Consider the following 13,973-nt stretch of genomic DNA (forward strand, 5'->3'; position numbering starts at 1 on the left):
AGGAATTAGTTGGAGAAGAACAGGGAGGTTTTAGAAAGGGAAGAGGTTGTGTAGATCATTATATTCATTCTCAGATCTTTAGTGGAAAAGTTTCTAGAGAAGGGAAAGAAGTTGTATGCAGCCTTCATGGATCTGGAGAAAGCATATGACAGGGTGGGTAAACAAGGATTGTGGAAAATATTAAGAATATATGGAGTAAATGGGAACTTGTTGAATGCTGTGAAGAGTACGTATGAGGGTGCTAAGGCTGCAGTGCGTGTGGACAGTGAACTGAGTGAATTTTTGTACTTGAAGGTTGGACTGAAACAGGGATGTGTCATGTCTCCATGGTTGTTCAATCTGTATATGGATGGGGTGATAAAAGAGATACAAGGTAGGGCAGTGGATGTTGAAGTGACCCTATTGAGAGAGGGCAGTGTTTGGAAACTCCCTGTACTGTTGTGTGCAGATGATACTGTATTGTTAAGTGAAAACGAAGGGGAGCTGCAAGGCTTGGTGGATGAGTTTGGGAGAGTGTGTAAGAAACGGAATCTAAAGGTGAATGTTGGGAATAGTAAAGTTATGGTCTTTGAGAGAAGCGAAGTCAGTGAATATACAGTGAGGCTGGATGAGGAGGAAATGGAAAATGTGAGGCATTTAAATATTTGGGTAGTGTGATGAGTAAGGATGGAAGTTTGCAGGGTGAAGTGCTTGAAAGGGTACAGCAGGGAAGAAAGGTTGCTGGTTCCCTGAAAGCAGTGATAAAAAACAGGGAAGTGTGCATGGAAGTGAAAAAGTTACTACATGACAGTATTGTGATATCGACTCTAACTTATGGAAGTGAAGCTTGGACCTTGTTGGAGGGACAGAAGTCAAGAGTGAAAGCAGTGGAAATGAGTTATCTGAGAGGAACATGTGGAGTCACATGGAAAGACAGACTGACGAATGAGGATGTGAAGGAGCGTTGTGGTGTGGATGTGGATGTGATAGGAAATGTTAGGAGAAACACACCGGGGTGGTTTGGCCATGTGGAGAGAATGGAGAGCAAGACACTGATGAGAAGAGTGTATGTGAGTGAGGTGGAAGGGGGGGGAGAGGGAGGGGGAGGCCAAGGATGAGCTGGAGGGATGAAGTGGAGAGGTACATGAGAGAGGGGTGTGTGAGCTGGGAGTATGGCAGTGAAATGGCGGGGGACAGGGCGACATGGAGGCGATTCGTTTGTGGCCACCCCTTATGAGATTAACCCCTAAAGACCTATGCGGCACGATTGTGCTTTTGTGTAATTTGACGCCTGCCTATCCCGCATGATCGATAAAGACACACAAAAAACTGGGGGAGGGTAACTCCGCCCCTTTGGTGACGTATATGGGTTCAGTCCAATGAAAGCTAGAGTGTCTCGAGTGGTATGGCATGATTGGCCCCCTAAGATGGGAGAGAAGGAACCCCCCCACCACCACTGTCACTTTAACTCCCTCAGCCCCGTTGCATCATCTCCACATTGTCCCCTCCCAACCAACCATACCCCAACATACCCCCTACAGCAGTGTGTGCACAGCAACCCTTCTCCCCTATCCCTCCATCCTCCTTCCCCCTCCAGCCACACACACACCACCTCCACTTTTCGCCTGGCTTGTTTTGTTGCTATAGGCGTATACCAGACTGACATTTCATGCCTAGTGAACACTTCACATTGACATTAGTTATGTGTATATAATTATTTACCGTAAATAATGCATTTTCTGTACATTTTCTATTTTCGCCCATGGGGGATTGGTAACTTTTTTGCATCTTTGATGGGTGATTGTGCGATAACTATTTGGTTAATCTGGCTGAAACATACATTTTCAGGTGTGTAAATTCAGTCTCTTGAAATGTGGAAGAAAAATTTTTACCTTGGTGAAAGTCGAAAAATCGACCCTGTTTTGCAGCTGGAGGGACAGACCTGCTGAGCAAATTGCGTACTTTAGGGGTTAAGATGTCTGGGAATAGATATGCCGTATATACATATATATATATATATATATATATATATATATATATATACAAACCCCGATTTACGATACCCCTAGATGCGATACCCCAGAATAGTGATGGGGGTAGAAACACCACCCTACTGCACCTGTCACAGGCCTACCCCCAGTTTTGCGATGGGTTTTGATTTTTTTACCTATTTGGATGATGATTTAGACTTAAATTTTGAGTTTAGGTTGATTTATAAACTGTTTTTAGACTTAGATTAATGTGTTTTAGTCACAGGTGGAGTGAACGCTGTCATTTGGAGTACAGATTCTCACTCATCAGTGAGGTATAAGACAGTGTGGACAACTAGGCGACTCAACAAAGAATATTTCGTGTTTGATCACTTAAATGTCACCTAACCTATCTCAGAATACATAATAGTAATTTTAAATAAATATTAATAATTATGAAAACAGAGAGTAAATATTTCATGCACTAATAGTATAACAGGAAAAGTGTATGGTAGGATACTTATAGACAGAGTTAGAGAAAGAACAGAGAAATTAGTTGGAGAAGAACAGGGAGGCTTTAGGAAGGGAAGAGGTTGTGTAGATCAGATATTCATTCTTAGATCTCTAGTGGAAAAGTTTCTAGAGAAGGGAAAGAAGTTGTATGCGGCTTTCATGGATTTGGAGAAAGCATATGACAGGGTGGATAGACAAGGATTGTGGAAAGTGTTAAGAATATATGGAGTAGATGGGAAGTTGTTGAATGCTGTGAAGAGTATGTACGATGGTGCGAAGGCTGCAGTGCGTGTGGATGGTGAACTGAGTGAATTTTTCTCTTTGAAAGTTGGGTTGAAACAGGGATGTGTCATGTCTCCATGGTTGTTCAATCTGTACATGGATGGGGTAATAAAAGAGGTACAAGGTAGAGTAGTGGATGTTGGAGTGGCCCTGGTGAGAGAGGATAGTGTTTGGAAACTCCCTGTACTGTTGTTTGCAGATGATACTGTGTTGTTGAGTGAAGACGAAGGGGAGCTGCAAGGCTTGGTGGATGAGTTTGAGAGAGTGTGTAAGAAACGGAACCTAAAGGTGAATGTAGGGAAGAGTAAAGTGATGGTCTTTGAGAGAGGTGAAGTTAGTGAATGTACAGCGAGGCTGGATGGTGAGGAATTGGAAAATGTGAGTACGTTTAAGTATTTGGGTAGTGAGATGAGTAAGGATGGAGGTTTGGAGGGTGAAGTGCTTGAAAGGGTACAGCAGGGAAGAAAGGTTGCTGGTTCCTTGAAAGCAGTGATAAGAAACAGGGAAGTGAGCATGGAAGTGAAAAAGTTACTACATGACAGTATTGTGATACCAACTCTAACGTACGGAAGTGAAGCTTGGACATTGTTGGAAGGACACAAGTCAAGAGTGAGAGCAGTGGAAATGAGTTATTTAAGAGGAGCCTGTGGAGTCACGTGGAGAGACAGGCTGACGAATGAGGATATAAAGGAGCGTTGTGGTGTGGGTGTGGATGTGGATGTGATAGGAAGCGTTATGAGGAACACACTGAGGTGGTTTGGCCATGTGGAGAGGATGGAGGGTGAAAGACTGACGAAGAGAGTGTATGTGAGTGAGGTGGAGGGGGGAAGAGGGAGGGGGAGGCCGAGGATGAGATGGAGGGATGGGGTGGAGAGGTATATGAGAGAGGGGGGTGTGAGTTGGGGGCAGGGCAGTGAAATGGCGGGGGACAGGGCGACTTGGAGGCGATTTGTTTGTGGCCACCCCAAACGGGATTGAGGCGTCTGGCAATAGATAGATAGATAGACTAATGAAAACTCTGACATCAATAAATCATGTGCTTACATTCAGGCTGTTCAAGGAAAAACACTTTGAAAATACAAAGGAATTTCTAAATAAATGTTGGAAAATATGGGAGAAAATAAAAGGGGCTCGGCAACCAGAGCTGTAGCTAAAATTATTTAAAGAGGGGATGTTGAAAGGCTATCCTGATCACATCATCAATCAGTAAATTATGTGTTTACACTAGGGTTGTTCAAGGGAAAACTCTTTGGAAATACAAAGGGATGTCTAAATAAATGTTGGAAAATAAGAGAGAAAAGACTAAAGGGGCTCTGCAACCAGGACAGTTAAAAAAAAAAAAAAAGGGGGGGGGGGCGGTTGAAAAGGCTTTCCTGATCGCATCATTGATCGCATTCCCTGTCAAGACATCAATAATTCTCCGTCACAACATGTCGCACCTTGGACGATTCTGCGTCATTCATACATCATTGTTATGCATAACAGATGTTTATTTTAATGTCCCAGGACCGTCTGATGGTGGGATTGTATACAATGCTGCTGCTTCTTCTCTACTGATTTTGGATACGAGCCGGAGATCGTATTCTCCTGTGACCTTGACTGGGTACGTGCAATACGGGCACTGGTTTTAGGCTTAGGTTAGCTTTTTAAACAGCTGTTAGGCTGTTAAGATTGGCAATAAATTTTTTTGGGGGGACTCATTTGGGTGGGGTAAGGACTTGGTTGGGGGTGAGGGAGAAACTAAGGCTCAAAAATGCATCCCTACACAGTATTTTACATGTTAAATCTACCCCAAAATACAATACCTCGCCTAGCAATGGGTTTTTATTTAACCAATTGCATTGTTAAACCAGGGTGTGCCTGTATATATACTGTACTGTGTGTGTATATATGTATGTATATATACAGTCACTGCTAGCACAATGCACGATCAGAGAGTGCGAAACTAGTCATAACACGGACTTTTTTTTTTTCGTCCAAGAAATGGTCAAAACGCGATTTTAACAAATATTACGCGGGTGGAGAAATTGACCATTACTTAAAAGAACATACTACGCTGCTACGATAGTGAAAACACGGCCTGAGGCCAAAAATTATGGAATGCTTAGCCATTACACAAGAAAACTTTTTATTTTTTAATGCGAAGAAGAAGGAACCAAAGGCCATGAGCCCACAATAACAGTTCCCTCCAAGAAAAAAACAAAATACAATAGAGAGCCAAATTCAAGATCCATTCATTTCAAGATGCCTGGACACACTGCATTTGAAAGACTGGAGATCATAGGCAGCAGGAAATGCAGACAGAGGGAGACAGTTCCAGAGTTGACCTGTTGCACAAATGAAGGACTGGGAGTAACGGTTAACTCTTGCATTATAGAGTTGGACAGAAAAGGGATGAGTGTTTGCTGCTAGATGGGTGCTACGCGCCCGTCGTAAAGGTTTTAACAAATATTACGTGGGTGGAGAAATTGACCATTTCTTAAAAGAACATACTATGCTGCTACGATAATGAAAACATGGCCTGAAACTAAAAATTATGGAATACTTAGCCATTACACGAGAAAACTGGTCAAAACACGTTAAAAAAGACAAAACGTGGGCAGATTTAGTCACAGCGCACGTTGCATCTGCCCGTGATGTATCCCCTGATCCTCCCTCCCTCTTGGCGGTTTGCATAGACCAAGCCACAGGTTATGCTTATTTTGCTAGGTACTAAAATACATGTATGAGATTTGGTACTTATGGTAGTGCTACGTACATCTGGTATGACTTAGAAAAAAAAAATGCCAACCAATTTTTTGTTATTGATCTGTGATGAGCATAATGTAATAGAAATAAGCTGTTTAACTTTATTCAAGAAGTGGCACCAGCGTCCATACAGGACAGGTCTTCACAAAACTTCAGTACATATTAGACCTACACAGTGCACACGATGCACTCAGTCGTGAGTCTACTACGAGCCCAGAAGGAAGTGCTTGGATTTACTTAAAAATGGGCAAGTAACAACATTCACAGAAATTTTGAAAGATGTGGCTAAAAGACGAAAAGTACAAAAACTGGCTTCTCAAGGTCCCTGGAGATGACAGACATGGATTTTGTAAAACTTGCAAGTGTACTTTGCAAAATTGTGCGACCTTGAGAAACACAGAAACACAAACAAACATAAGAAAGCTGTAGAGCCTTTTAAGCCCTTAACCACGGGGCGTCACTTTCGTGACGCTCGGGCGCAATGGATTATACCGCGGGGCGTCACTTTTGTGATTCTGTGTTATTTTGAATTCTCCCGGGCTTACAAGTGGTGCCTTGTATCATCTATCAGTACTGCCAGTGTACAACAATAGTCAGCACTGCTAATGTCATCTGTACTCCCATCCATTGTTGACAATTTAGCCATTTTTTCCCATTCTTGACTCCCCTCCCTCCCTCCCCTCCATTACCCTCTCCTCTCGCCTGCCTGGCAGCGCTGCGCTAAGCAAATCTTTCCCGGAATTTTCCACTGATTTCATCCATTGAAATAAGCCCTATGCCCTATTCTTATGCAAAATAATATATACAAAAAAAAAAAAATAAGGTAAGTGATAGTACCATACACCTGGAATTGGCTATTTATCACCTGACAACACCTCACGTTCGCTAATGTCCCCCGGTAATTTCCCCTTGAAATATGCCATATAATCTATTCTCATAATAAAAATATACAGGTAAACCCTTAATTCACGCGAGGGTTACGTTCCCAGACCCTTCGCGTATGTGGTAAATTCGCGTATACATTCTGCCCTTGTGTGCACATAATTACACATGTCTACTAAGTATATTACATCTGAATAATACTGTTTATGCATTACATACACCTTATAAACTAGCATAAAGTATGAAAAACAACAAAAATGTAAGAAATTTAACACTGAAACTTGACAAGCACAAGCGTAGGTGTATACACTTCAGCAGTCTGGTGCACAAACCCTCACTGCCTCCCATATGCTACATTCTGCCTTCTTTATTGTCCAAACAGTTGACTCACTCACCCCAAACATATGGTTCCAAGCCAGTTCACAGGCGTAGATGGAGACACTTTAGCACAGTCTGGTGCACTAGCCCTCACTGACTCCTGTATGCTACGTTCTGTCTTCTTTATTGTAAGAACGGCTGACTCGCCCCAAACACACGGTTCAGAGACAATTCACCATGAAGTCAATTCACCATCAAAACATGGATGATTCCCTGTCATTCTATAATTATACTTATTATTGATTAATTAATACTTTAATAACTAATTTTCAGGGAGATTTTATAACTCATATAAGTAAAAAACTAGTGTACTGTACTTGCTAAATAAACTGGTATGTAAATAAATGATGGGGAATCGTCCTGACGGAGAATTGTCGCCGACATTCCTCCCTTAAGTTTGTCCAACACTTTAACTTTCTCTGTCAGCAACATCACTTTACGAGTCCGTTTTGGTGTGTTACTACATGCATCACTAGCACTATGCTTAAGCCCCATGTTGGCAGACAAGGCAAGCAATCACTGGAAGGCAGAAATATAAGCCACAAATAACGATTCGCGAGTCATGCATGGCTCGACCGTCAGATTCAAACTGACTGTGGGGTGCGTGGTAGACCGACCTCCCACACACACACAGACACAGACACACACACACACACACACACACACACACACACACACACACACATATACATATATGTATGCACACGGGCAGCAGGTAGGCATTTTTATATTTTATTTATTTCTCTTGTATATTAAAATTATATATTTGAATACTATAATTTTATGTTTTAATTATTGTACGAAAAATTCATGGATAACCGAAATCGCGTGAAAAAAGTTCGCGTGAATTAAGGGCTTACCTATATGTATAAGAAAGGAAGGGAGAAGCCTAAGTGATATGTACATTCACCTGGAACTACCTATTTATTTATGTATTGTTGAGATTTCCTGCCAATCATTTTGTAGCCTGTAAATTAGCAGCTGTTACCCTATTGACATTGTCAACCCTTGCCTGCCCATATACACTGCGTCATTCAGTTCCTTGTCGTCCTCTGAGGTGAAACTATGTCGCACTCGCACCCTGCCATTTCTGTTGCTTCTGCACCCATTGCAAAGGGCCCTGTGACCTCTTCCCCTAGAAAAACTTGTGTGGAAAGCAGTAAAGGACTAAGTGACTCAGCAGTGGAATGTGAACTGGCAGAATTATCAATGATAATGATGGACAGTGACTATGATCCTTCATGTGAATCGTGTGATAAGCCTGGGGAGGAAATCGTGACAGAAACTCCTAGTATGAGTGCTTCAGTGTCCCAAGTTATCCCTAGCTCCAAGGGAAAGGAGCCCTTAGTGCAGCAAGGGAAGGAATTTGGGAAGGGAGTGAAAAGGCAGCGGGTTAGCCCCGGAACAATGGCCCTGTGTGACCCAGCCCGCCATGAGTTCCAAAGTGAATCACCTTCCCGCTCCCCCAGCCCCACTTCACTAATTTCTTCCTCATCTTCAGTGGAATTTTCTCCTGAGTCTTCGTCGTCGGAGTCTCCACCAGCACCTATAGTGAAGGCAGGCTGTAGGGGAAGAGGTAAATCCCTGACACGTAAAAGTAGAGTAGCAAGTAGAGTAAGGGCTGCTAGTGCTACACGGCAACCTAGGGTCAGTGAGAGTGACCCTGAAACAGCCCAGTCTGCCTCACAGCCACCCTCCACCCTCACCCACCCTACACCGCCATGACAGGGAATCCTGGACGCCTTCGTGTGGACAGAAGGTTCCGATTTCGTCCCTGAACATCTTCATTTCGACGAGAGTTCCTCAGGGATACAGGCTGCCTTCAGTCTTGACAAGGATGCTGAGTGTGTGGACTTCCTTTTGGCCTTCCTCGATAACGAAGTCATGCAGCACATATGTGATGAGACAAACAGGTACGAATCACAACGTGCTGCAAGTGGTGCAGGTGCAGTGAAGATGTAACAGTGGACCGTGCTTGGAGTGTAGGAGCTGTATGTGTTCTTCACCCTCATGCTTCTCATCCCACATTCAAAGAAGCATGAGTCCATGGACCCCTTACTACCCTCACCCACCTTCAGTAAGTACATGGCCAGAGATCGCTTCCGGAACATCATGGGAAACCTGCACTTCGCCAACAACGATGTACCTTCCCAGACCAACCCAATCTGGAAGATCCAGGAGATTCTGAGCAGAATGAAGGATAAGTTTATGTCATTCTTCCACCCCTTTCAGAATGATGTCATGGACGAATCCTTGGTTTTGTTCAGAGGCTGCTTAGGTTTGTACAGTACATTCCAAGCAAACGCCATCGCTTTGGAATCAAGTTCTTTGTACTGTGCGACTGTAAGACGTGGTACATCCTTGACTTCATCATCTATTCAGCCAGCATTGTCGATCTGGACAAAACACACCCCCTTGGCTTCTCAGGCTGTGTAGTGAAAGTGCTGCTTGAAAGGTATTTTGGTGGGAATCATGTGCTGTATACTGACAACTACTATACAGCACCAAAACTTGCTAAATACCTTTCAGAGCATGGCATCGGCTCCTGCGGCACTATGAAGAGCAATCGTGCCAACTTCCCCAAATTCCCAGAGGCAGAAAACTCGCAGCGAGGAGACGTGCACCTACGCAAGTCTGAGAAGATGCTGGCAATACGGTGGCATGACAAGAGGGTCGTGCACATGCGCACCACCGTACACAAGGGGGAACTGAAATACAGTGGGAAGGTTGACCGTATGACAGGCGAACCTGTGAGGAAACCTGATGCTGTCATAGACTATAATATCAACATGTGGCTGGTGGACAAGTCCGACATGATGATTGGAGAGATCGACTGCCTCAGGAAGAATACTAGGTGGTACAGGAAAGTTTTTCTGCATCTCATTGACATGACGATGCTGAACGCCTTCATCCTGTACAAGATGAAGGTAAAGCCACACAAGTCCTTCTCCCTGAGGTTGTTTGCCAAGACTTGTGTTCAGCAGCTGCTTGAGAGATATGGTAGGGTGACAGCAGCAGCTCCAAGGCGCCATGCTTCGCTACAGACTTGAGCAGAAGGTGTACATGGATCGGCACAGACTGGTGCAAATGCCTGCCACAACCAAGAGGGAGGCTGCGATCCGCAGGTGCGAGGTGTGTGCACATACCACCCAACGCACACCTGAGCACAAACGCACCTCTTGGCAGTGCGCTGAGTGTCAGGTTCCCCTCTGCGTTACCTGGTTTTTTGATTACCACAGCCTGAAGCAGTTCTAAAAGTGCAAGTGGAAAATGTAAATAATGTGTAAATTATGTGTAAATAAGAAGTGAAAGCAGTGGATGTAAATATGATGGAACAGTGTAATATAGTTTTATAAGTTACTGCAAGTGACAGTGCATAACATAGTGTAAGTAAAATAGAAGTGTAAATATTGAAAATACAATAGAAAATGTAAACAGAAATGTAAATAATTAGTAATATAAGAATATGAGTACAAATACTTGAAGTTATGACTGTGAAAGTGAAACCTTGGCTCTCTACGTATTTTACTGAGAGAGAAATTGAATGCCTACAGTGACACTAAACTACTATTACTTAAGGAAACTTATGGATAAAGACTGCAGATATATATAAATGTTATATAGTAATAGGAATATAAAGTGTGAGTGTTTTTATGTATAATAAATGACAGAAAACCAGCGGGGAACGAGCGCAAGTGGGAAGCTCGTACCCGCTCGTAATTATCATAGCTTTCACAGTGTTTTTTTTTGGAGTATGGATTCCAAACTATTATGAAAATCATAGAATAGTGTTTCTAGTGATAATTTCAGGCTGTGGTAATCATATTATAGGGTGTCGGGAAGTGTAAAGTGGAGACTTCGTTACCCAACTTCAGAAGTCTCCACAAGTCCTATGGTACTCGACAAAGGCTCAACAAACATCCCAGGAGAAAGCTGAAGGTATGTGCCATATGCATATCTATCTATCTATCTATCTATCTATAGCCCGACGCCCTAATCCCGCAAAGGGTGGCCGCAGACAAAACGCCTCCAAGTCACTCTGTCACCCACCATTTGACTACCCTCCCCCCAACTCACCCCCCCCTCCCTCATATACCTCTCAACTCCATCCCTCCACCTCATCCTCAGTCTACCCCTCCCTCTCCCTCCCTTCACCTCACCTACAAACACCCTCTTAGTCAGTCTTTCATTCTCCATTCTCTCCACATGTCCAAACCACCTCAGTGTATTTCTCCTAATCTTCTCAACCACATCCACATCTACCCCACAACGTTCCTTCACTTCTTCATTCGTCAACCTGTCCCTCCACGTCACTCCACATGCTCCTCTCAAGTAACTCATTTCCACTGCTCTCACTCTTGACTTGTTCCCCTCTTGCAAGGTCCACGCCTCGCTTCCATACATCAGGGTAGGGATCACAATACCATCATGCAGTGACTTCTTAACTTCCATACTCACCTCCCTATTTCTCATCACCGCTTTCAGTGTACCAACAACCTTCCTTCCCTGCTGTACCCTTTCACGTACTTCATCCCCCAAAGTTCCATCCTTACTCATCACACTACCCAAGTACTTGAATGCACTCACATTCTCCATATCCTCACCATCCAACCTCACTGCACACTCTGTGACTTCATTCCTCTCAAACACCATAACTTTACTTTTGATTACATTAACTTTCAGCTTCCTTCTCCTACACACTGTCCCAAATTCATTCACCAAACCTTGCAACTCCCATTCATCCTCACTCAACAATACTGTATCATCAGCAAACAGCAACACCGGAAGCTTCCAAATCTCACCCTCGTTCATTAGGGCCAGCCCCACATCCACTGCCCTACCTTGCATCTCCTTTACAACCCCATCCATATATATATTAAACAGCCATGGAGACATCACACACCCCTGTTTCAGTCCCACATTGAGATCAAAGAACTCACTTAGCTCACCATCCACTCGCACCGTAGCCCTAGCTCCCTCGTACATACTCTTCACAGCACTCAACAATTTCCCCTCCACTCCATATATTCTTAATACCTTCCACATACCTTGCCTATCTATTCTGTCATAAGCTTTCTCCAAGTCCATGAAGGCAGCATACACTTTCCTTCCCTTCTCTAGATACTTCTCCACTAAACATCTTAGAACAAATATCTGATCTACACACCCTTTTCCCTTCCTAAATCCCCCTTGTTCTTCTCCAACTAGCTCCTCTGTCATATGCCTAACCCTATCAATGAGTATTCTACCATATATTTTACCAGTCACACTAAGAAGGCAAATACCCCTATGGTTACCACATACTTCTCTCTCCCCTTTTCCTTTATACAGAGGAACAATTGTACCTGATTTCCAGTCCTCTGGAACCCTTCCCAAGCCAATCTACACAACTTCCATATATATCCACTCCACAACAATCTCACCCCCATACCTAAGCATTTCACCACACACTCCATCAATTCCTGGGGCCTTTCCCAGCTTAATCTTCTTCATCGCTTCCACTACTTCCGCCCTACTGATCTCTTCCTCCCTCCTCTCATCTCTTCTTCTCCCAGCCATTCCCCAACCACTTATACTCACACTGCTCTCACTCTCTACATTCAACAAATCCTCAAAGTGCTCCTTCCATCTCCTGAATTTCTCTCTCTTCTCCACCAACAATCTATTATTCCTATCTTTCACTCCCCTATTATTTCCCCTTTCACAATGCTTTACTTTCTTTACCTCCTTCCAAAACAATTTCTTACTCTCCCTCCATTTCACACTCAGATTCCTCCCAAACTCTTCATCCACTTTCTTCTTACTCTCCTTCACCAGTCTCTTAACCTCCCTTCTCCTGCTCACATATACCTCTCTCTTCTCTCTCTCATCTTCTCCCCTACCTCTACTCGCCAACCATTCACCATATGCCTTCTTCTTTTGTTCCACAGCTTGTTTCACCTCATCATTCCACCATGCTGTCCCTTGCACACCCTTGCATCTCCTCCTCACTCCACAAACCGCCTCACACGCTGCGCCTATCTCTTCCGTGAATATCTTACATACATCTTCCACCCCTTCCATCTGCTCTAGCTCATACCTTCCCAATCTTTCTTCCACTATGCTCTTATACTCTGTCATTTTCTCACTATCTTGCAATTTCTCCACTCTTCTCACAGGAGCTGCTTCCTCCTGTCTTCCCCTTTGCCTCCTCAACCACTTTCTTTGCATCTTTACCTTGGCCATCACTAAGTGATGGTCCGAGACTCCATTCCCGCATCCTCTCCACACTCTTGTATCCAACACTTGTCTTCTCATTCGCTCATCCACACACACGTAGTCTATCATTGCCTTTCGTTCAGCAAGTTCACCATCCATCCTCCTCATTACTCTCCATGTATACCGGTGGATCATCTTATGACGAAAGTAGGTGTTGGCTATTGCCAACCCCTTACAAGCACAGATGTCCACCAAAGCACTACCATTCCCATCTACTTCAGCTGGCACACCCCACTGACCAACCACTCCATCCACTCATAGATTCCCAACTTTGCCATTCATGTCTCCAATCAACAGCACTCTCTCGCTCCTTCAAACTTGTCCATACATGCTTCTACTTTCGCCCAAAACTCATCTTTCACTCTTGCCACTCGATCCTCTGTTGGAGCATACACACATACAATTGCCCATGCTTGTATACCTACTTTCATCCTCACCCATACAATCCTTGCACCCACTGTTCCATACTCTCTTATATTCTCCTTCCACTTCTTGCTTATCATCAGACATACTCCCTCTCTTGCCCTCTCATTCTCACTGACTCCCGCACATATACCTACACTGTATTCCCATTCTCTCACCCTTTCACCTTTCCATTTAGTTTCAGTCAATCCACATATATCCACTTTTGCATCCTCAAGCACCTGGACAATCTCTCTCTCTTTCACTTCATCATTCACTCCTCTCACATTCCATGTTCCCACCCTCAGAATGTCCTTTGTCCGTTCCTTAGTCGTCAACGTATGGTCCGTCCGGGTCCGAGGCGCTTTATTTGCTTTTTTAGTTAGTTCTTTTTACGGGGTGGGGCACTAACCCACCACAACCCTTTTAGTCGCCTCGTACGACAAGCAGGGATACTGGGGGAGTATTCTTGAAACCCCCCTACCCCCAGGGTAGGGGACTAATAACTGATTTTTGGCAAATATTTTTACAAAGTCTGTTGGAGCACGAATATCCTCGCGG

At 43.9% G+C, this 13,973-nt stretch overlaps 1 protein-coding gene across 3 annotated transcripts in view; it reads right to left on the bottom strand.

Moving 5' to 3' along the window:
• LOC145410985 (uncharacterized) overlaps nucleotides 1–13,973 on the bottom strand; it is a 46,914-nt gene that overhangs the window by 1,583 nt on the left and 31,358 nt on the right. The gene's annotated exons all lie outside the window — the stretch shown is intronic.

The sequence above is a fragment of the Coenobita brevimanus genome, chromosome 87, assembly GCF_032717465.1.
Source record: "Coenobita brevimanus isolate Jiangsu-jjx chromosome 87, ASM3271746v2, whole genome shotgun sequence".
Taxonomy (NCBI): Eukaryota; Metazoa; Arthropoda; class Malacostraca; order Decapoda; family Coenobitidae; genus Coenobita; species Coenobita brevimanus.